The sequence below is a fragment of the Gadus morhua genome, chromosome 18, assembly GCF_902167405.1.
Source record: "Gadus morhua chromosome 18, gadMor3.0, whole genome shotgun sequence".
Lineage (NCBI taxonomy): Eukaryota > Metazoa > Chordata > Actinopteri > Gadiformes > Gadidae > Gadus > Gadus morhua.
The window spans coordinates 22,356,203-22,377,779 of record NC_044065.1 but is presented as its reverse complement, the minus strand read 5'-3'; the positions used below and the strand labels follow the sequence as shown (position 1 = coordinate 22,377,779).

The 21,577-nt window shown below is 43.5% G+C and overlaps 1 long non-coding RNA gene across 1 annotated transcript; it reads left to right on the top strand.

Moving 5' to 3' along the window:
• The first annotated feature begins 20,250 nt into the window (after positions 1-20,250).
• On the top strand, positions 20,251-21,104 carry LOC115530679 (uncharacterized). The gene is made up of 2 exons (XR_003973762.1): positions 20,251-20,457; positions 20,941-21,104. It is a non-coding gene; the product is annotated as an uncharacterized LOC115530679 (long non-coding RNA).
• The last annotated feature ends 473 nt before the right edge of the window (positions 21,105-21,577 follow it).

The window sequence follows — 21,577 nt, the reverse complement described above, 5'->3', positions numbered from 1 at the left end:
CAAAGTTGAAACTGAAGCTTAAGAGAAACTGGACCGGGGATAGGAATCAGAGACAGGCATTCAACACAGCACTTCTACAGGACCCATTGAAGAGAGAAGAATTCAAGCTCACACTGAAGAATAGGTTTAAAGCATTACAAGAACTGACCGAAAAAGACACAAACATCGATGAAACATGGAAGGCGGTGAAAGAAGCAGTGATCACAACATGTAAAGAAACACTTGGACCACGGAAATATCACAACAAAGAGTGGATATCAACAGAGTCACTGGCAAAGGTTGAGGAGAGGAAAATAAAGAAGGCAGCAATGAATAACAGCCGCACCAGGGCAGAAAAAGCAAGAGCACAAAAAGAGTACTCGGAAGCAAACAAGAGAGTAAAGAAAAGCATCAAAACCGACAAGAAAAAACACATAGACACCCTAGCTAGAGAGGCAGAAGAGGCAGTCAAGCACAGAAACTGGAGAGACCTGTATGCCACCACCAATAAGCTTGCAGGAAAGTTTAGTAAATCAGAAAGACCTGTAAAAGATAAGGAAGGGAAGCCTATCCCTGGAGAGGAAGGACAGAAAAGAAGATGGAAGGAATATTTTGAGGAGCTGCTCAACAGACCAACCCCAAAGGACCCACCAGACATCCAACAAGCAGACAAAGATCTACCAATAAACTGTAATGCACCAACAAAGGAAGAGATCTGCGAGCCCATAAAGAAGCTTAGGAACAACAAGACCCCAGGTCCCGATGGTATCCCAGCAGAGGCAATGAAAGCCGACTCGCAGACCATGGAAGAGATCCTACAACCTCTCTTCAAGAAGATCTGGGAAGAGGAGTACATCCCAACGGAATGGAAGGAGGGACACCTCACCAAGATACCGAAGAAAGGTGACTTAAGTAAATGTGCAAACTACAGAGGTGTTAAAGTAAAATTTTCTACAGAATCATATTGGACAGGATGATAGATGCTGTTGATCTCCAGCTCAGAGACCAACAGGCTGGCTTCCGCAAGGATAGATCATGTATAGATCAGATTGCAACCCTGCACACCACTGCACATCACTGTCCAGTGACAGCAGTCACTGGAGTGGAACTCACCTCTGTATGTGAACTTTATTGATTATGAGAAGGCCTTTGACAGCTTAGATAGAAAAACACTCTGGAAGCTGCTCAGACATCATGGAGTTCCAGAGAAGCTCACCAACATCGTCCAAAAGTCCTACGGAGGGATGGTCTGCAGGGTGATCCACAGAGGGCAACTCACGGACGCCTTCCAAGTACACACAGGAGTAAGGCAGGGATGCCTGATGTCACCATTTCTCTTCCTTCTGGCGATAGATTGGGTAATGAAGCAATCCACAGAAGATAGGAGAAATGGCATACAGTGGACGATGTGAACACAGCTAGACGACCTTGATTTTGCAGATGACCTGGCCCTTCTCTCCCATACCCAACAGCAGATGCAGGATAAGACCAACACCATCGCAACCAACTCAGCTCGCCTCGGTTTAAGCATCCACAGGGGGAAGAGCAAGATTTTAAGGGTGAATGCTGCCGATACTTCGCCCATCAATCTGGAAGGTGAAACACTTGAGGAGGTAGAAGAGTTCACCTACCTAGGCAGCATTTTTGACAAACAGGGCGGAACTGATGCCGATGTACGCGTTAGGACTGGCAAGGCCAGAGGAGCATTCATCCAACTTAAGAACATCTGGAGTTCAAGGGACCTGGCCATCACAACAAAGATCCGGATCTTCAACACCAATGTAAAGTCAGTTCTGCTGTACGGAGCCGAAACATGGAGAACCACTGTGCGCACCATATACAAAATCCAAACCTTCATCAATAACTGCCTTAGACAAATACTCCGTATCCACTGGCCCGACACCATCAGTAACAAAGATCTGTGGCAAAGAACCAACCAGCGACCTGCTGAGGAAGAGATCATCAAAAGACGTTGGAGATGGATAGGACATACTTTCCGCAAACCCGCCTCAAATGTAACAAAGCAATCTTTGAAGTGGAACCCCCAAGGAAAAAGGAAGAGAGGACGACCAAGAAGTTCCTGGCGCAGAGAGGTGGAGGCAGACACCAAGCGGATGGGCTACACGTGGGGACAGCTGGAGAAGTTATCGCAGGACCGGGATGCTTGGAGAACCCTTGTTGACGGCCTAAGCCCCAGTAGGGGTAAAAGGCGATGATGATGAAACAACTCCACACATAAATTGAAATGCACCTTGGGAGTGCACACCATACAACACAATTAAAACGCTTTTCACTGTCAAGAGGTGAATAAAAGTCACATCAAAATGTTTGATCAAGCAAAAGATCATCTTTGAAGGTATAATGTGTAATTTGTGCAGGTTTGGATGACTCAATCAAATAAATCAAAGATGTTGTTTGAAACAGCAAGCAATCAAGAGTCTTTATTCAGTCTTTAGACTTTTTAGATCTTTCCAATATTGTTTGTCTGGTATCACAACAACCCACGCAAATTATTCAATAAAATTGATCTGTTCTAAACACCCCTGGCTCGATGCCAGCCCCATCAGCTGTGAAAAAATTAAGAACCTTTTGTGTAATTTCCCGCCTGGAACACTGGGTTGGTATTACGGGAACTGTGGTTCATATCCTACCTTGCGAACAGAAGTTTTTCTGTCAATGTTGGAGACCATACCTCCACCTCAGCACCCCTCCCCTATGGGGTCCCCCAGGGGTCTTTTCTTGGACCTGTCCTCTTCTCCCTTTACCTGCTACCCTTTGGTTCCATACTAAGAAAATACAATATCTGTTTCCACTGTTATGCAGATGATACCTAAAACTCAATGATCCCCAGTTCAACAGCTTTTAGACTGTTTTGATGACATCAAATAATGGATGTCCATAAATTACTGAAATTTAAATAAAACAGAGGTTATGGTGTTAAAGCTCAGTAAAGCTTGTACTTTTAGCATATACTTAGGCTCACTGGAACCTTGTTTTAAGCACTCCATTAGAAATCTTGGTGTAATTTAGACACAGATTTTAAACTGGACAAGCAAATTAACTCTGTGGTAAAATCCAGCTTCTTTCACCAAATGCTTTTATCAAATGTAAAGCCCTTTTTGTTGTTTTGTTATAGACTACATGTATCTCGAGTTCCAGGTAATCACAACCAAATCACGCCAAGTTAAATCCCACGAGACCAACTCATCATACGGTAACTCTTTAGGGTCAAACAGTTAGACAGTACAGCTACCTACACTATTTATCCTCCAGAAATTTTGAGACTGCAATACAAGCTTTCATTTGCCACTTAAGCGTTCTTGTCCCATTGTTGATCTGTAGATATGTTTTAATGAGTTTCAGTTTTGAAAAACTTTGCTGAGAAAGGATGCTCCGCCTCTGATGTGAAAAGAGGAGAGTTTTGAAGGCTGTACCATTTAAGGGAAGTGGGGGGGGGGACTATTTTGTTATATTAGGTAAAAAGTTGTAATTTGCCCGAATTGATCAATAGGGTACACAATTAAGAAAAAACAACGGCGGGCCTGTTCATAACTGTTTTATATATTTTGTAATGTAGTTACATTACAGTACGCTCTGCGTACTCTGCGTATGTTTCCGACCTCCTAACAAAGTACTCTCCCCCGAGGTCACTGTCGGCAATGACCAATTACTACTCACCATCCCTCCATCAAGACTAAAGAGACGGGGTGATCGGGCTTTTTCAGTCGTTGGCCCCAGACTGTGGAAGAAACTCCCTCTTCATGTTAGGCTAGCCCCTTCAGTGCCCATTTTCAAATCCCTCCTAAAAACTAATTTATTTTCTCTTGCATTTAACTCTGTATACTTTTTCTTATTGTCTGTGTCCTTTTTTGTGCTTTAAATTGTTTTTAGGTTATTTGTGTTTTTACAACAATAGGCCTAGTTGATATGTATTTGTATAAATTGTAACATTATGTTAACTTGCTAACCATGAGATTATGCGACTACGTAAACAGATCCAAATGGTATGTGGGGATTACCGCCCAGTGCTGTAATCAAACTGCTTTAATCAAGCTGTGGTCAAAACAATCAAACCAAAAATATCTTAATGCTACATTGTTATTTATTCATAACGTTACTGTACACATTACAGTGTATCTAATATAATTGATACTACCTGTGGTTGTTGCTGACGGCAGGTTTTGGTTTGGATCAGTCAATCAGAATAAATCAAATACGTAGTCTGATGACGTCAGAAGATAACGCATTCCCTGATTGGCCTGATAGCATCGTAATTTGTGGTCGATTTGGGCGGCTAGAGGTCCAGACGGATTCACGTAGCGAATAATAATGTGGACACATGATCAGAAGGTTCTCAAAGCTAGGTGCAACACACTTAGACTGAATATAATAGAGGCAAAACTGAGTTAAGATTGACGTTGTATCATAGAGATATACTCCCTCATACTGATTCCTGAACTTCTTATTGATTCTAATAATACATTCGTCTAGCAATCTCCTCTGAGGGGAAAAGCCCACAACAATCCTTCCTCCCGTGCATGATCAAATTTAGATTCAGAATGTGCTAGGAGAGGACGGGATATTTACATATGATCTGTTGTCAGCGTCTTGGTGAGAGAGTGAGAGTGAATCAATGTGTTGAGACAGCCTTTTCTAAAACAGCACTGCTACAGAAACAAATGTGAATTCGCCATAGCTGCCGCGACCACATTTTTCTGCGGACCAACCAACCGACCGATCTACAGTGCGAGCTAAATAGGCATTAACAGTACATTTGAAAGATGGTAACAGCTTTTGGCTCAGGTAAGCCTTCAACATCAGCAGCAGTGCATATCACCTCAGTAAACATATGCATAAGTAAATCACCCTGTTTTACTGAGGCAATCACAACATCCTCACAGAGACACAAATCAAACTGCTTTGCAGCAGCTGTTTCATTTTTCCATAGTTCTTGTTATGGGCCAATAATGGTCATTTTTTTTTATTCTAAGAACAATTGAAAATAGTCTGGCTAAGCCAGGGCCCCTTGCACACCTGGTCCCCTAGGCTGCAGCCTAGGCTAGCCTGACGATAATCCGCGTCCGCGCAGCACCCTGAATTAATCAAGGAGTCCAGCCATCTCCAACAATGGGACACAACCTGTAGCCATCCTTGAGTAGGGTTCCTTTACAAATTCTGTCTAATTTAAATGTAAATGCACAAACTTAATTGTGAAGTGACTCCATGTATTGTAATTAATAAAACAATTGAATCACTGACCTGATGCACACCCATTAAAAGGATATTTGGAAGAAGGGATTTTTCTTGGCACAGTTACAAACAAGAAGATTCCCACAGAATGATATTCCCTGGGTTTGTGCAATCGATAGCAGAAAGAGGCTGGAGGTGAAAGGTGAAAGTTCTCTCTCTTTCTCACCCCCTCTCTCAGCTGACCTGGCAGCAACCAACCAATTATCCATGTTGTAATTACTGTGTGTGTGTGTGTGTGTGTGTGTGTGTGTGTGTGTGTGTGTGTGTGTGTGTGTGTGTGTGTGTGTGTGTGTGTGTGTGTGTGTGTGTGTGTATCTATCGTATGCCGAGCTGCATGAAGAAACAGGGATTACACTTCAGGTACTACCCGAAAATTGCCCCCAATGTAATGAGGCAAGAGCAATCAATTGAAGACCAATGATTAAATTGATCTCAAACTGGGGCCTGCACACTCGTCGCCCAGATAATGAAACAAGCAAGTAAGTGACTGTCAGCTTTGATGGCCATCGTTCTTTGGTAAATGCTGAAGTAGAGTATTACAAGGATGGTGTTTCTTCACACTTGACCATCAACAGTACATCCTCCCTTTGCTTCCCTACCACCCCCCCCCCCTCCCCCTTACAGTGAGGGAGTGGAAATAAAACTATTGTTCAGTCCCTACAACTCCCCTCCCATCACATGAATTAAAGATAGTGGTGACTGCCACTGTAACAAGTGGTAAAGCAGTACTTGCAGTAATCAGTAGTTAAGAAGTGTATGATTGTTTACCTAGTCGGTGCAATGCCTTTCTGCTATTCCCGTGAACGCATACCCAGTTCACTTGGAGCATTTCCGTATGCTCGAGGAAACCTACGGGTTGACTAGATGCTGGTTTAGAACCCAGAGAGACCTGGGAGTCAAACACCCTCGTCACACACTATCCCACTCTATTCAGTGAATACAGTATAGCTTGTGCCTTCCACAGTGGGACTGGGAATTTAACCCAGAAACGTTCTTCTCTTAGTCATATACCCTAGTGGCCAGTGCACTACCAGGAACACTACTACAGCAAAGCCTGCTTTATATTAAAGCTCTTCTTAATCCTGCCAAACATGTTCAATATTAATCCTAACCCTGCAGTGTATTGATAGAAGTGATGTATTCTAATAGTGTTAGAATCTATCTTCTACACCTACTACTACCACCCGCAGCGCTACCATTGGGCGCTCACCAATTTTAGGTACGGGGCAGCCCATTTTGACCCAGGCCTATAGTGAGTAGTGAATGATTTTCATTCTAGCTGTTCATCTAATAAGCAGCCTGAGGAAAGCGTTGAGTAAAAGCTTCTCAGACAATCAGCGGCTTCTACCCCACGTGTGGAGGAGTATTGCAGCCTGCCCACAGGCTGCAATACGCACGTTGATTCTACTGGGCAAATCATCACCTGTACAGCAAAACTCGGACCTACAGAAATGATGGAATGACATACTGGACAAGCAGATGATGGAGCTGAACACTCGTTTCAAGCCTGACACATACGGCTTTATGAGAGCCGCTGCTGCCTGCTTGCCACGGTTAGACACCTTTGGTGACAAGGCTCTTATCCGGCCCGCGTGTGTGCACTTGTGTTTGTGCAGCAGCTTAAAAGAAAGGCAAAGGCCAACAGGACCATGAACGAGAAAAAATAAACACTCGTAGAAGTGCTTGACGCATGCCCCCGTGATATTTTCCCCAACATGAACAACTCCTCACATTGCCCATGAAGACACGTACTGTGGGGAGACTCTTTTCAGCTGCCAATCGGATAAAAACTGGCCCCAGGGCAACAATGTTGGCAGATAGACTGAACTCTTTGTCTTTGCTTTCATTTGAAAGGGAATTGACTGATTCACTGGAATATCAAGAAATTATTGCTGTGTTCAGCACGAAACCCCGCCGTCTCCTGCTGTAAGCCCCAAGTCCCGCAAGCAAGTTTTAATTGAATTGTGTGCATTTGTGATTATTTATCAGTTATTTCGGATTGTTGTGCTGTTCTTTATATGGTCAGATATGTTATTCATTTAATTATTCTTAAGAAACAAGTTACAGGAGAAATATTTTTTTTATCGTTTTTCTGCTGTTTGTGTTTTGCAGCTGTGGCAGATTCAATGCTGCTGTGATTTAATGTCCATACAGTTCTTCCGTCATTCTGAATTTATAAGAAACAGTTAAATAATTTTGGACAGTTTACTGCCCGCCGTGCTGGGTAAATAAATGGAGAGAGAAACAGACCCTCTAAAGATATAATTCCATTTCAGTCTTTTTGTGTATTGAATGTACAAAAGAGATAAATGAAGTTAGGCTTACTGCCAAGGTGTATGTCTCTGTCCGCTTCAGCTCTGAGCTGAGGACAGCGACACAAGAGCCACACAGTCGCTGTCCTCAGTGCCGCAGAAAAGCGCTGAAACGGAGATGAAGGGGAATTCAGGCTTTTTTTGTGGAAAACTGTTGTTTTTTTTAACCGTTTTCTGGAGGCCCACCCACAATCAAAATCCTGGCGCCGCTACTACTAAAGTTGAATACATCAAAGAAAAAGTCTTTTAGGGAGTTGGAGATTAGTGTGTCTCTCACACAATTTCCATACAATTTCATCTTCATGTGGATAAGCGGTCCATGATTTGGAAGGACCAAGGATCTACAGCTCATACATCCAATCCTATTGCTGGCCATTTCTCTTCCTCTTCTATTTTTTTCCTGCTATTTTTTCCTGCTATTTTTTTCAATTGGTTGGCCCTTCCACACATCCCGCCCCTCTGCCCTTAGAGAACAGCCATCGTGATCTCCTGACATCCAGCAAACTAGATTGAGTCACCTCCACGACCCTGTCTAAAGCAACAGGTTTTAACCCCGGTACCTGGGCGGTTCTGTGGGCTGGTTGCTTAATGTGGGACCACCACACATACCTTGACATGCCAACAAATAGACCACAGATGCACCTGCTACATAGACCCCATCATCAGCCTTTTCTTAGCCCTCATGCATCAAGCCTTTGTTCATCCTGTAGTGTGTTTGATTATGGTTAAATCTTTTGCTATTCCATTCTTATTATCAAATATTCATTAGGCACTGCACTGTGTCACTTTAATACCACAGCTATTTACTCCTTCAAAAAAACATGAAATACTCTCAATCGATAGAAGGCTCCCATCCACGTGAATCATCAAGGGAGTTTTTCTTTACAAACAAATTTTATTATCCATTTATTTCTCAGAGCACAGTTAGTGTAAGCAGAAAAGTATACATAACTGCAGCCAGAACTCAAGCCACTAGAAGCTGCATTTTGGGTGAAAGACATGTTGGGTATGAGCACTATAATGAGCGATGTTGTATGAAATGCGGCACACAATGTGGTATTATACTATGCTAAGTGTCCGAGAAGCTTAACACACCCTCGGACATGGCGAAAAAATCAATGGCTGGCCAGACAGAGCACCACACGCTCATACTCTCCGTGGAGTTAAGTGGCCGGGAAGCATAACCATATCTCGTACGCCTCCATCAATATCAACCTCTGCCCTGACTTGTTTTTGCCCTGGCTCTGGCCTCGGTTTCAACAAAGCATCTGCCTGATTGTGAGTTTTGTTACCTGTTTGCTACCTGCAAACCTTGCTTGCCTGTATTTTATTCTGTGTTTGAATTTTTGGATAAAAATGCTCTGCTCGCATTTTGGTTTAAGTTTTTTGTGATCTGTCTTTTGTTCCAATTTTGAACTTTATCCTATGAACAGTTACAATGGGACTTTTCTGTTTGGCCCATTCATCCATATCAGTTAGTTGGAGCTCATATGTTTTTTAACTGATCTGGTTGACTGCATATAAACAGTGAATTCTCATGCCTGGGTCCAATCTCTCTGAACATTAAACCTGACTGTTTGATATGACCAGCATGGACCCACCAAGTTGGTCCTGGCCATGTTTGTGTCTTTGCTGGGAAGACACCAGCACTTCAGGGGCCGTCGCCCACTCAGATGACCATCCTCGCCCATACAGTGAAAATTAATATTTTGTTTAAAACAACCGATTTTACGTGCAAAATAATATTTCATCATTTTTCCCCACACAACAAATTAGTTCCAAACACAATTACTTTGCTCCAAAGTAACAGTTAAGTACTTTCAAATCAATTTAATTTGTTGTTGGGGTAGCTCGAAGTAAAAAAAAAATGGGTGGAATTAACGGTCGCGCAATCATGCTGTCATTAGCTGTGTTTCCATCTAAAAGGTGATGCAAATCTTTAGAAAGTTCGCAAAAAAGTAATTTGAATTAGGTGCGTTTCCATCAAGTGGTAGGAGCGGAATAGGGTGATGGCGTTACACGTTGATGTCGGCAGGGTTGCGATTGCCGGTCGTTATGCGGAAATCGGAAAGACTGTCAGTCCTGTGTGTTCAAAGTTCGCTACGTCTCAGCTGTTTCGAAAAATGTGTTTCCATCTCCCATTTTGCGAATTTACTCTCTTTCGCATTTCTCAAAAACCACCTCAAGCGAGAAGATAAACCTTTTTGCGAATTAGCGGATTTTTACGCGGATTTTGGTGTTTCCATCACCGTTTACTGATTCGATACTTCAAAGTTCGCATAAAATCAGGGGGATGGAAACGCACCTAGTGTGACCAAGCAGAGCAAGGTACGTTTTATTACTCTGTTTTCTGGGAATAATTGACACAAGCAGAAACCAAAAACCAGCCGTTTTTTCGTTTTTTCGTTTTGTCCAAAAAAACGAAAATCAAAATTTGTTTGTTTATTCGTTTTTTGGTTCTTCTTAACAAAACGAGTTTACCACTCAATATCTGGTTTCCGCCGGTGGGCGGGTCCTCTTGTTGGCTAGCGTGCTTCATTGCCCTGTGCTCTTCATAATAAAAGTTCTTCCGTTTGATAATGTCGACAAAAATATTACTGTATTATAGACACTAGCAGACACAGAGGACCACACCACCCACAGTCAAGACTGACACGGCTTCAAATAACAATAATAGTATTCATAATCATTTGAAAATGAGAACTTATGAAGTTATGATGACTTCAGTGCAGTTGATGTTTAGCCACAGTTAATACATGCAGAGCAGACCTGCGATCGCTGGCTGCTGATTTCCTCACAGCCTGAGAGCTATGAGGAATAGGCCTACAAGTGATCACAACACATTACTGACAGCTGAAAATTGCGCATTTGTTGACCTTTATCCATTTAAAGTAAACAAATTATTTTTTCTTGTTGAAAGATATTTTATATTGTTTTCATATTATTATTTACTGATGGTGTTTACAGAATGCGAGTGCGTGTTATATTGAAAGCGAGGCTGAGTGTGCCTATGAATATAGGCTACAGTGAGTTTTTTAAGGTGCTGTACAAGCAAATCATATTGTCTACTCTGTACAGTGACAGGGAGTGTAAAGTAACCTACTTCATTCGATATCGAATAGGCTACTGTAGCCTACACTATGTACAAATGGTTTTGCTCATTGCAGTTGTGACAGTCATTTTAACGTGTCAGCAGGCAAGCTTCACTCATTCCAGGATGCATCATGCGTTGTCCTATAGCCTACTTGGAACATGTTTGGAATGGATCTATAGTAGCGTATAGAAATTTGCTCATAACAGGCCAGCTGGAATACAAAGCAAACTCTTTGTATTCCAGCTGTTTTTTTTGTGATGTTTTATGATGTTTCAATGTTGCGTTGGTAATGTGTTAGACAGCTTAGATGTTATGTTTTGTTAACCTGATTCCTAGTCTGCCTCTCTGACCCATGGGGAGAGCTGGTTCCACAGTAAAGGAGCCCAGTAACTGAAGGCTTGACTTCCCAGTCTGTTTTTAGAGATAATGGGAGTCACTAACAGACCTGCATTCTGGGAGCCAATAAAAATCTTGGATAAGTCATAATAAAGGTAATGATTCATTATTGTGCATTTAAAGATGTATATTATTACATTGCAGCATTATTTGGGGATGACAATACAAGACTTCCATGAATGTGCATTTGAAGGAGTTTGCTTTGTATTCCAGCTGGCAAATTTCTATAGGCTACTATAGATCCATTTCAAAACACGTTCCAAGTAGGCTATAGGACAAAGCATTATACATCCTTGAATGAGTGAAGCTTGCCTGCTGACATGTTAAAATGACTGCCACAACTGCCATGAGCAAAGAGCAAAACCATCTGTACATAGTGTAGGCTACAGTAGCCTATTCAATATTGAATGAAGTAGGTTACTGTACACTCTCTGTCACTGTAGTCAATATGATTTGCTTGTACAGCACCTTCAAAAACTCACTGTAGCCTATATTCATAGGCACACCCAGCCTCGCTTTCAATATAACACAAACTCGCATTCTGTAATCTCTGTCAGTAAATAATAATATGAAAACAATATAAAATATCTTCCAGCAAGAAAAAATGATCTGTTTAATGTAAATGGATAAAGGTAAACAGATGCGCAATGCAGGGCTCTCCATTTTTGAAATGAGTTCAGAGTGAGATTTTGTCGGGGGGGGGGGGGGGGGGGGGGGGGGGGGGGGGGGGGGGGGGGGGGGGGGGGGATATGTAACTGCATACAAATTTGTTCACAGACATGGTGACTAATGTATGATAGTAGGCCTTATTGGCCCTTAACACTAATATTCAGAAACAACACTGCCTCAAAAGGATATTGGTCTAAGCAACACCAGTAGAGGCATATACTTTCCCTGAACTTTTAAACGTTGCAAACGTGCAAAACATATATTATATTTACGCGGCATTCAGTCCAATGCTTAAAAATATATCTGTGGCATTCAGTAGGCCAATGCTGTGGTAAAGTGTGCAAAGTATGAGTAAGTGTTCCCTTCTGTTACATAGATAGAACTTTATCAATCCCCTGCAGGAGAAATGTGTTAATGTTTGTCCCTATAAAACAATAATGGTAAAAAAATATAATACAAAACATGACGGTAACTCTAAAGTCAAACCGTCCAATCTGAAGGCTTTACTTAACCACTCCCCCTACTCACTTCCACCAATGCAAAGCGAACAGAACTGAGTAGGGGAGGGCGTAGCCCAACTAGTTTGTGACAGACCCAGAGGAACGCAACGCAAATTAAACGTGAACATGTATTGAGGCTTTAATAAAATACCGGACGATTTTGAAATTTCATCCGGACGCATTTGATTCCTACCCTTCCACTGTTAAATAGCGGCGCAAGTTGTGTGGCGTGTGAATGGGTTGAATTGCGTGCGTCTCACGGAGAGCCCTGCGCAATGTTCAGCTGTCAGAAATGTGTTGTAATCACTTGTATTCCTCATAGCTCTCAGGCTGTGAGGAAATCAGCAGCCCGCGATCGCAGCTCCTTTGATGAACGCGCACAGAGCGCATAGTTCAGAGCCGGACAATGATGTCGTAGTAAAGCCCTCAGGTCTACTCTGCATGTATTAACTGTGGCTAAACATCAACTGCACTGAAGTCATCATAACTTCATAAGTTCTCATTTTCAAATGATTATGAATGCTATTATTGTTATTTGAAGTCGTGTCCGTCTTGACTGTGGGTGGTGTGGTCCTCTGTGTCTGCTAGTGTCTATAATACAGTAATATTTTTGTCGACATTATCAAACGGAAGAACTTTTATTATGAAGAGCACAGGCCAATGAAGCACGCTAGCCAATAAGAGTACCCGCCCACCGGCGGAAACCAGATATTGAGTGGTAAATTCGTTTCGCTCAGTAAGAACCAAAAAACGAATAAACGAACTGAAATTTAGATTTTCGTTTTCTTGTCAAAACGAAAAAACGGCTTGTTTTCTGGTTTCTGCTTGCGTCAGTTATTCCCAGAAAACAGCGTAATAAAACGTACCTTGCTCATAATAGCACTACCTTGCTGATTGTATGTCGGCATAAGACTCTACGCGTTGGGTTTTTGGCAACGCCCCCTCTCCATATTTCGTCCTACATCAACTGCACTGAGAAAACAATTCTGCAGGGTCTGATGGAAGGATCCCTTAGACCCTGCATTGAGCCTGCTTCAGCCTTAATGACATAACTGTTAAGTACCATCCCCTTATGTGTGATGCCTCTGAACTCTTACAGGGAGACACATTCTTTACCAAGTAGGACTTGCATAACACATATTACTCGGTGTGCATCACGGAAGAGGAAGAATGGAAGACAGCCTTCAACAGCCCCATGGACCACTATGTGCACCTGGTCATGCATTCCGGTATCACCAATGCACCCCTCGTTTCCAGACCCTCGTCATTGATGTTCTGCGAGATATGGTGAATAAGTCCCTGTTTGTACATCTTGATGACATCCTTATCCAGACTCCTCCGAAAAAATGTCCATCAAGTCCAGTGGCTTTTTCTCCCGGAGGCCAAGGGAAGCCATGCTTCCCTGTGTTTTAGACTGCATTTGTCGTCCAATAAAAACATTTATATTAACATTTTCGGTAATTCTTTGGTGCTGTATTGCTGTAATTCCATCCCCATTTTATCCTCTCATCGAGCATTTCACAATGTGCGAAACAGCGGCCCTCTAAATGTTAAATACTGAATATTTGGTAAAACACTACATTGCACACTGTATGTCCGCGAGGAAGCCAGCCCGAGGTGGCATCCCTTGGTGAAAAAAGAAGGATTAATCAATCAGGTGAGGCTACCGTCATGACACTGCCCTCCAGTGATTAGTCAGCAGGGTGGAAAGGGAAGCCACTAGGCCCTTGGCTCCACACCAATCAAATCAAAGCATCATTATCAACATGGTGGGGGATGCATTTATAATGAAATGTATAATTTAATAAGATGTTTAGGAGGACTGTATGTGTGTGTGTGTGTGTGTGTGTGTGTGTGTGTGTGTGTGTGACTGTGTGTGTGTGTGTGTGTGTGTGTGTGTGTGTGTGTGTGTGTGTGTGTCGGTGGGTGTGTGTCGGTGGGTGTGTGTCGGTGGGTGTGTGTCGGTGGGTGTGAGAGAGAGTTTGCGTCGTTGTCGGGTCGGTCAGATTACAGGCGTGTGTAAGTCCAGTAATGACCAGTGCCCTGTACTATGAACCTCGCTGAACATCCCCAGGCTTTCTTGGGAAAGCCTGGATTGACAGAGACGCAACTCGCGAACAGAGTGAAATTGTACTACGAAGCTCACTTAGGATTCGATTCGTCAAGCCAGGTTTTCCACTTAAAGGTCCCATGACATGAAAATCTCAATTTATGAGGTTTTCTAACATAAATATGAGTTCCCCTAGCCTGCCTATGGTCCCCCGTTGGCTAAACTTGCGTTTGGTGTAAAACGAGCACTAGCTGTTCTGCTTGCCTTTGAAAAAACGGAGGCTCAAGCGCGCTGATTTGGAATGTCTGTATTTATGACGTCACCAAGAATCTCAGCTCCTCCCCTTACTCTGCCTGGCCCGCCCAGAGACGTTGGCCCGCCAGAGAGAGTCGACCGTGCGAGCGCCACGTGTGTGTGTGTGTGTGTGTGTGTGTGTGTGTGTGTGTGTGTGTGTGTGTGTGTGTGTGTGTGTGTGTGTGTGTTTGTGTGTGTGTGTGTGTGTGAATACACACACTGTAACGCAAGTGTTTCTTGCCGGTTCTTTGACGTGTCTTGTATTTCCACAACGAGACTGTTGTGGGGGTTATCTGAGCCATGGTTGAGAAGGAATTGGGGGAAAGGAACTTTGGCTTTGACTCGCTGAAGTACATGAACTGCGACAGGCCGCCGGTTGCCGCGAGGCACGATCGCCCGGCAGCGGGCAGCCGGCTGCAGCCGGGCGCGGTTCAGTCGACTTCAGGTTGATGTGAAAGTGGAAGAACCAGAGACGTCGCAGAACCCGACAAAGTCATTTGTGATTAATAATATGGTCTGGAGGCGCACACAGCTTTTGGCCGTGATAATGTGTATTAAATGATACAGATGTATTATATGATATTATTTAGATATAGAGCTCCAGGACTGTAACGCAAGTGTTGTACACTTCCTCGTCGGACTCTCGTCTCTGGTATTTCTACAACGAGACTCGTATTGGGGGTTATCTCAGCCAAGGTTGAGAATGAATTGGGGGGAAGGAACTTTGGCTTTGACTCCCTCAAACACATGAACCACGACATGGAGGAGAAAGGGATTGTTGGCGGCGAATGTCTCCCGCTTGAGCCCCGCTGAGGGACCACCGCCGGAGGCGGAGGTTCCTATGACCGGCAACGATCCCTTTCTCTTTCCTTTATCCCTTTCTCATTTCCTTGTCGCGGTTCAGTCTACTTCACTTTGATGAGGACGTTGAAGAACCAGGAACGTCGGAGAACCCAACGAGGTCGTTTGAGATTCATAATATCGGCTCACATAGCTTTTGGCCGTGATAATATATATTATATGATATATCTATGTAGGCTATATGATAATATTTAGATATAGAGCTCCAGGACTCCCGTGTGTTCTAGAATATTTACAGAACACGGCTAAAGGCTGTGTGCGCCTCGCCATTTCGATACATCCACTGTAAACAGAGCGCATGGTACCGTGGCTGCAAGCTGCTCAGGGCCACACCACCACCCTCCTCCTTGACCCGCCTCGCTCCTCCTCATTTGCATTATAGCTACAGACACCAAAACAGCGCATTTGGGGGAAGCTCAATGTGCGACTGGCTCGGAGTGGCTGTAACTCTGCACCACGGCTGAATTTCGGGAACGTCTTTGAATACTGTGTTAGTTGCCCACTAATACCTATATTAAAGAATACATAAAATAGCATGTCATGGGACCTTTAACGTTCAATGTACGTTCACGTGAAAGGGACGTTTATCGCGTCATTTTACTCACCTTTACAAACTGGATAGATCAAGCAGTCTATATAAATGCGTAAAAGTGAAAAGATTCTGCATATTGTCTATAAAATAACCATTAATCCTAATAGAGTGATGACGACTTCAAAATGCATCAGTAACGTCGAACCTGCTTTGTTCTGTATTTTAGGGGATTCACTTTAAAGAAACCCTATGCAAGAAATGTATTGCATATGTTTTCAACTGCTGAGAGGTAGCGGTGGTGGCGTAGTGGATTAGTACAAGATCTGAACGCCAGCGACCGGGGCTTCAAAACTCGCCGGACTATCATCATGCCTTTTACCCCCATTGATGTGGTGCCAGCACGGCCATGAGAATATGGGTTCGTTCGAAATAAGCAAAAAAATGAGTGAATACGTATTCCATATGCATGAGAATTGTGACTTTTATGCTTCAAATAAATGAGCGTCACTTGGGAGACGAACCCAAGTACCTCCACTCTCCACTACCAGCACTCTCTCACGGAGAGACGATGCGCAACAGTACCTAAGCATTGTCTATATAAGGTCGAACAAGGACGCTGAAATAGCGAAAACTCTCCGATGAGAACCTGTATCTCTCATAAAGAATATTCCCTTGGCAATGCCAATATCCCTTGGCATTGGCAATGCCAAGGGATCGGTCCCGAAAGCATACTTGCCAACCTTGAGACCCCCCCATACAATTTTCAGCTTAAAATACATTGTTTCCCTTATTCTGGTGACTTCAAAATAATAAAACCAACAAAAAAATAAGTAAATTGAAACGTCAATTTTATGTTGAATACATTCATTTAATTTACATTTCATGTCATTACATTTCATATTACATATCAATAAAATTCATATCATTAAATATCATGTTATTATTACATATCATTACATTTCATATCATTACATTTCATATTATTACATTTAATATTATTACATATCAATAGATTTCATTTCATTACATTTCATTACATTTTACTGACGCTTTTATCTTAGCAACTTGCAATAAGTCTTATGTTATCACACAAATACACTAGCTTCTAATAAACAAAACTACAAAGTAGGCTACTACATCATGTAAGTGCTACATGTAGGTTAACTCTTACCATCACTGCAAATGGGCTGTGAAATTAGCCTATCCCATGTACGCATAGTAAATAGAAAGCTTGGAACATTATCCTTACATGGATTGTTTTTATCATTTTCATTACGAAAAAATAAATGTTCATATGTTTCCAAGGGTATGTTAATGGCTTACCTTTCAATATCTGTGCGGCTTTGGTCCTCCCACAGGCATACCTCTTTGCTACATCCGACTCAGGAAACATGTCCCTTACTGACTTATTTATTTCGTCAGTAAAGCTCAGAGGAATATTATTCTTTGCCACCAACATTGCCATTTTTGTTTCGGCATATATGACTGCATCTGGGCTCCCTTTCCCCAGCAAACCAGCGATGATTGGCTGAGACTCTGAAGCAGCTACTGCCTTCTTATGTTTGTCTGTATTGGCATGGTGTTTTATGTCCGTCCGACCGCCGTGCTCCACGGAAAAATCTGCAGGGCAAACTTTACAAAGGGCATACCCACAGACCCAGCGCCAAGGACGGGCCAGACCGGGCCGGGCCCGCCCATTTGGTGTCTTTGCCCCCCCCCCCGCCCATTTGATGTCTTAATAAAAATAATTAAAAATAAAATGTATTTTACTTTATTTTATTTTTTAAGATATATATGATGTCAGATACTATTTCAAATCTCAAAAAATAATTGTTAAACTAAATAAAAAATGTGTAGAAAATAGAGACTGTGATTGACATGTGTGTAAACCTATCACTATTCAGAATGCGTCACACGGAACGACAGCGTTAAGCGGCAAATTCAAATCAGTAGCTTTTGAAAATGGATATCAGACGCTGGTTAAAAACTAATGGAACTTACCCGGAAAAAAAAACCTGCAGTTACAGTTAGTAAGCCTAAAGTTAGCTCAAACCTGACCGGGCTGAGCCTCTTGCTGGAGCTGGATTTGAGTCCACACCGCTAGCTGAAACAACGCAGCCGCCACTAGCCCTCTCCTCCGAGACCTTGCCTTTTACCTCTGACTCCGACCTGCCAACACCTTCCGCCTGCTCCTCGCCTCCACCAGCATCCAGCTCTTCTTTACCTGTCCCATCGCCGCTGTCACCACACCTGCTACTACGAGCAGCCTCCGCCTCAACCTCCGCCTCCGCGGCCTCCAACTCGCCTCCATCACGGGGATCCGGCTCAACAGCCGGTACTTGCTGCTGCAATAGGGCCAGCTACAACACGCTCTAGAGCATCAGCCCCGGACGATCTTGGCACGAGTAAACCCAACCAGGTGAAACTGGATACGTTTCCAGCCAGATTGTTTTCTGGGAAGAAGCGCAATTTTTCCAGTGCGTGTATCACAACAAACCATGGCTAGAGTATTCAGTGAAAGCGGATGCAGCCTTTTGTTTCCCATGCAGAAAATTTAGTACGTCATGTGATGCAGCTTTCACCGTTAAAGGTTTTTGTGACTGGAAACACGCTTTAGAGACTGATAAAGGACTGCTCAGGCATGCCGCATCAAAAGAACACATCTCATGCGAGACTTTGTGGAGGGAGAGACAGATGCGAGAAGCAAGAGGTCAGAAAATAAGTACGCTGGTGCACACAGATCAGCTTGCTCGGAACCGATACTACGTGTCTACTATTGTCGACATGATAGCATTTTTAGCTGTCAACCAACTCCCTTTCAGAGGGGACCACGATTCAGTCGAAAGCATGTCAGAGTCAGGCAGTGGGCTGTTCCTGTCACTGTTTCTGTATACCTTGCAGAAAGACGCAGAGTTGGCCAAAATAATGGAAACTATTCCCCGCACGGCCACCTACACCTCTCATGACATACAGAACGAAATAATAGAATTGATGAGCACCTTAGTGACGGAGCATATTGTTGAAGAGGTGGGGGATGAGTTTTATTCGATCAAAGTTGATGGAACAAGGGATCCTACCGGCCGGGAAAATATCTCAATTGTTCTTCGGTTTATTGACGCACACACCAGTGAAATAAGAGAGCGGCTTTTGACAATAGCCACGGCAGAGGAGGGGGATGCTAAGACTCTGACACAGACCGTTATTTCCGAACTCACTAAGGCTGGATTGAGCACCGACAAAATACTTAGCCAAGTGTACGACGGGGCCTCCGTGATGTCGGGAAAACATGGTGGAGTACAGAAACTCCTTCAAGAGGAACTGAAGAGAGAAATCCCCTATGTCCACTGCTTCAATCATCAGCTCCATTTGGTGGTGGTGCAGGCAATGTCCGCAGAGCAGCCTGTCATAGATTTCTTCAGTGTGTGTAACCTGTTGTACAAGTTCATAAGAAGACCCACAGTCGCTGTTCATTATAAAGGGGAGACGCTAAAACGTCTGCTTGACCAACGCTGGACGGGTCATTTGGCCACAGTGCAGGTGATAAGCAAAGCACATGAAAACATTTCCAGCTGCTAACAGAACTCGACACACACTTGTTCCCAGCCGATGTGAGAGTGGAAGCAGTGGGACTGCTGCGCGCAATTTCCAAACCCAGTTTCAGATTTATTGCGCTTCTGATGAGCAAGATTCTGACCCTGTTTGAAGCACCAAATAGACTGCTCCAGTCAAAAGATATGGATCTTCACACAGTTGTCCAACTGGTGAACGCCGCTACAAAGTGTATCGAGGGCCTCCGCACCGAACCGAGTTCAGTACGTTATGGGATCAGTGTGCAGAGCCAGAGGATAACCCACAAAGCAAGAGGAGACGCACAGAAACCAACACACGTCTACAAGATTTCGTTGTTGAGCAGTCTGTGGGTGCACGAATTGACCAGGAAAACACAGCAAAACAACAGAGACTCAGACTGTATTATGGATGTATAGACGCAGTGTGCGGAGAGATGGCACGGCGCTTTGGAGAGCGCAACAGCGCGCTGATGGAATCACTGGCTTCACTTGACCCAGAGAGTGACACTTTTTTGGACGCAGAAAAAGTGAGGCCCCTCTTAGATTTGACCGGCACAAAACTTATCGATGCGGAGTTTGTGGTAGCTCGACAGTTCCTTCGCACCCAAATGGAAGGCTCCACGCGCGCAGAGGATGAAAACTGGACTGTGAAAAACACTGTTCACCACTTTCCACAAGACCCTGGAAGCAATGCCCAGTGTCATGGTGGCATTTAAGTCTGCTTTAACATTCGGAGCATCCACTGCCACATGCGAAAACTCATTTTCCTCTTTGAAGAACATCTTCAGTGATCACAGGCGGAGTATGCTGCATCCACGGAAGGCCCACCTCATCCAGCTCAGTTTTGAGAAGGACTTGACTCGAAAATGCATGGAGCAGTGGAAGGACCGTTTGCTAAGGAGGTTCCATTCCACAGGGAAAAGGCGTCTCCAGCTTTACTAGCATCAATCGGTGAGTTAACTATTTTCATTATGATTACATGTCACGCTGTTCAATCAGTGTTGCAGAGAATGGGGTTGTTGCAGGAGGAGAGCCCTATTGTGGGAGCAGATAGGCAAACACTGTTGATTCGCTTCATTTTTTATCTCATTTCATGCGCATCAGCCTGCTAGGCCTACTTGCTCCGTGTGTGTTTGCAGGAGCCGCGATAACTCCTCATCCAAACAGAGGATGGTGGAAAGTACGGGTATTCTCCGTTTCATGAGACTACTCATATTAAATTGTAACGATTTTAAAAAAGAGAAACAGTTAGTCTAAAACAGTTAACCAGTGTTTAACATAGGCAGTGGACAAGATGACGATCAGCTTTTTTTCTCCCCTGCTTACAGCGTTCTCTCTCAAAATAAAATCTAATAAAATCAAAAAAAATCTCCCAGCTCATAAAAAAATATTTTTGCCTCGTCAACTTATTTTTTTTATTTGTTTCCTTTACAGGACCACTTTCAGAACTGAACAGGGTTTCCCGTGCATCCTTCTTCCTCTCCACACAAAGTTCAACGTTCTCTCTCCCATTGCACACACGCATGCCCCGGCCGCTCCCGAGAGCACAGAGAGTGAACCGATAAAAAAATAAAAATAAACACAACTTGTTATGGTAATTGTTTTGGTTTTTGTCGCTCATTTCCTACAAATTCTGTTGAAAAGAGACGAAGTCTGTTCACATGCGACAATGTTTTTGCCGAGCACATGATTCAATGTTGCGAATGTTTTGTATGTTTGTTTATTTGCGCACACAATGCAAATGTGATTTATATTTGGCTGTTTGTGTGTGTTAATGTGTATTATTTGCCAGCGGCGTGCGTTAATGCTGTTGGCCATGCATGCTGCTGTGGACTGTCGCAATTGAGTTTTTTGTAGGCTACACCTGTCTGTCATAATATTGATGCGGGCCCTCCCACAAAATCGACGTGCCCCCTGTATAGATTTGCACTGGCGCCGGGTCTGCCTAGCAGGCTGATGCGCATGAAATGAGATAAAAAATGAAGCGAATCAACAGTGTTTGCTATCTGCTCCCACAATAGGGCTCTCCTCCTGCAACAACCCATTCTCTGCAACACTGATTGAACAGCGT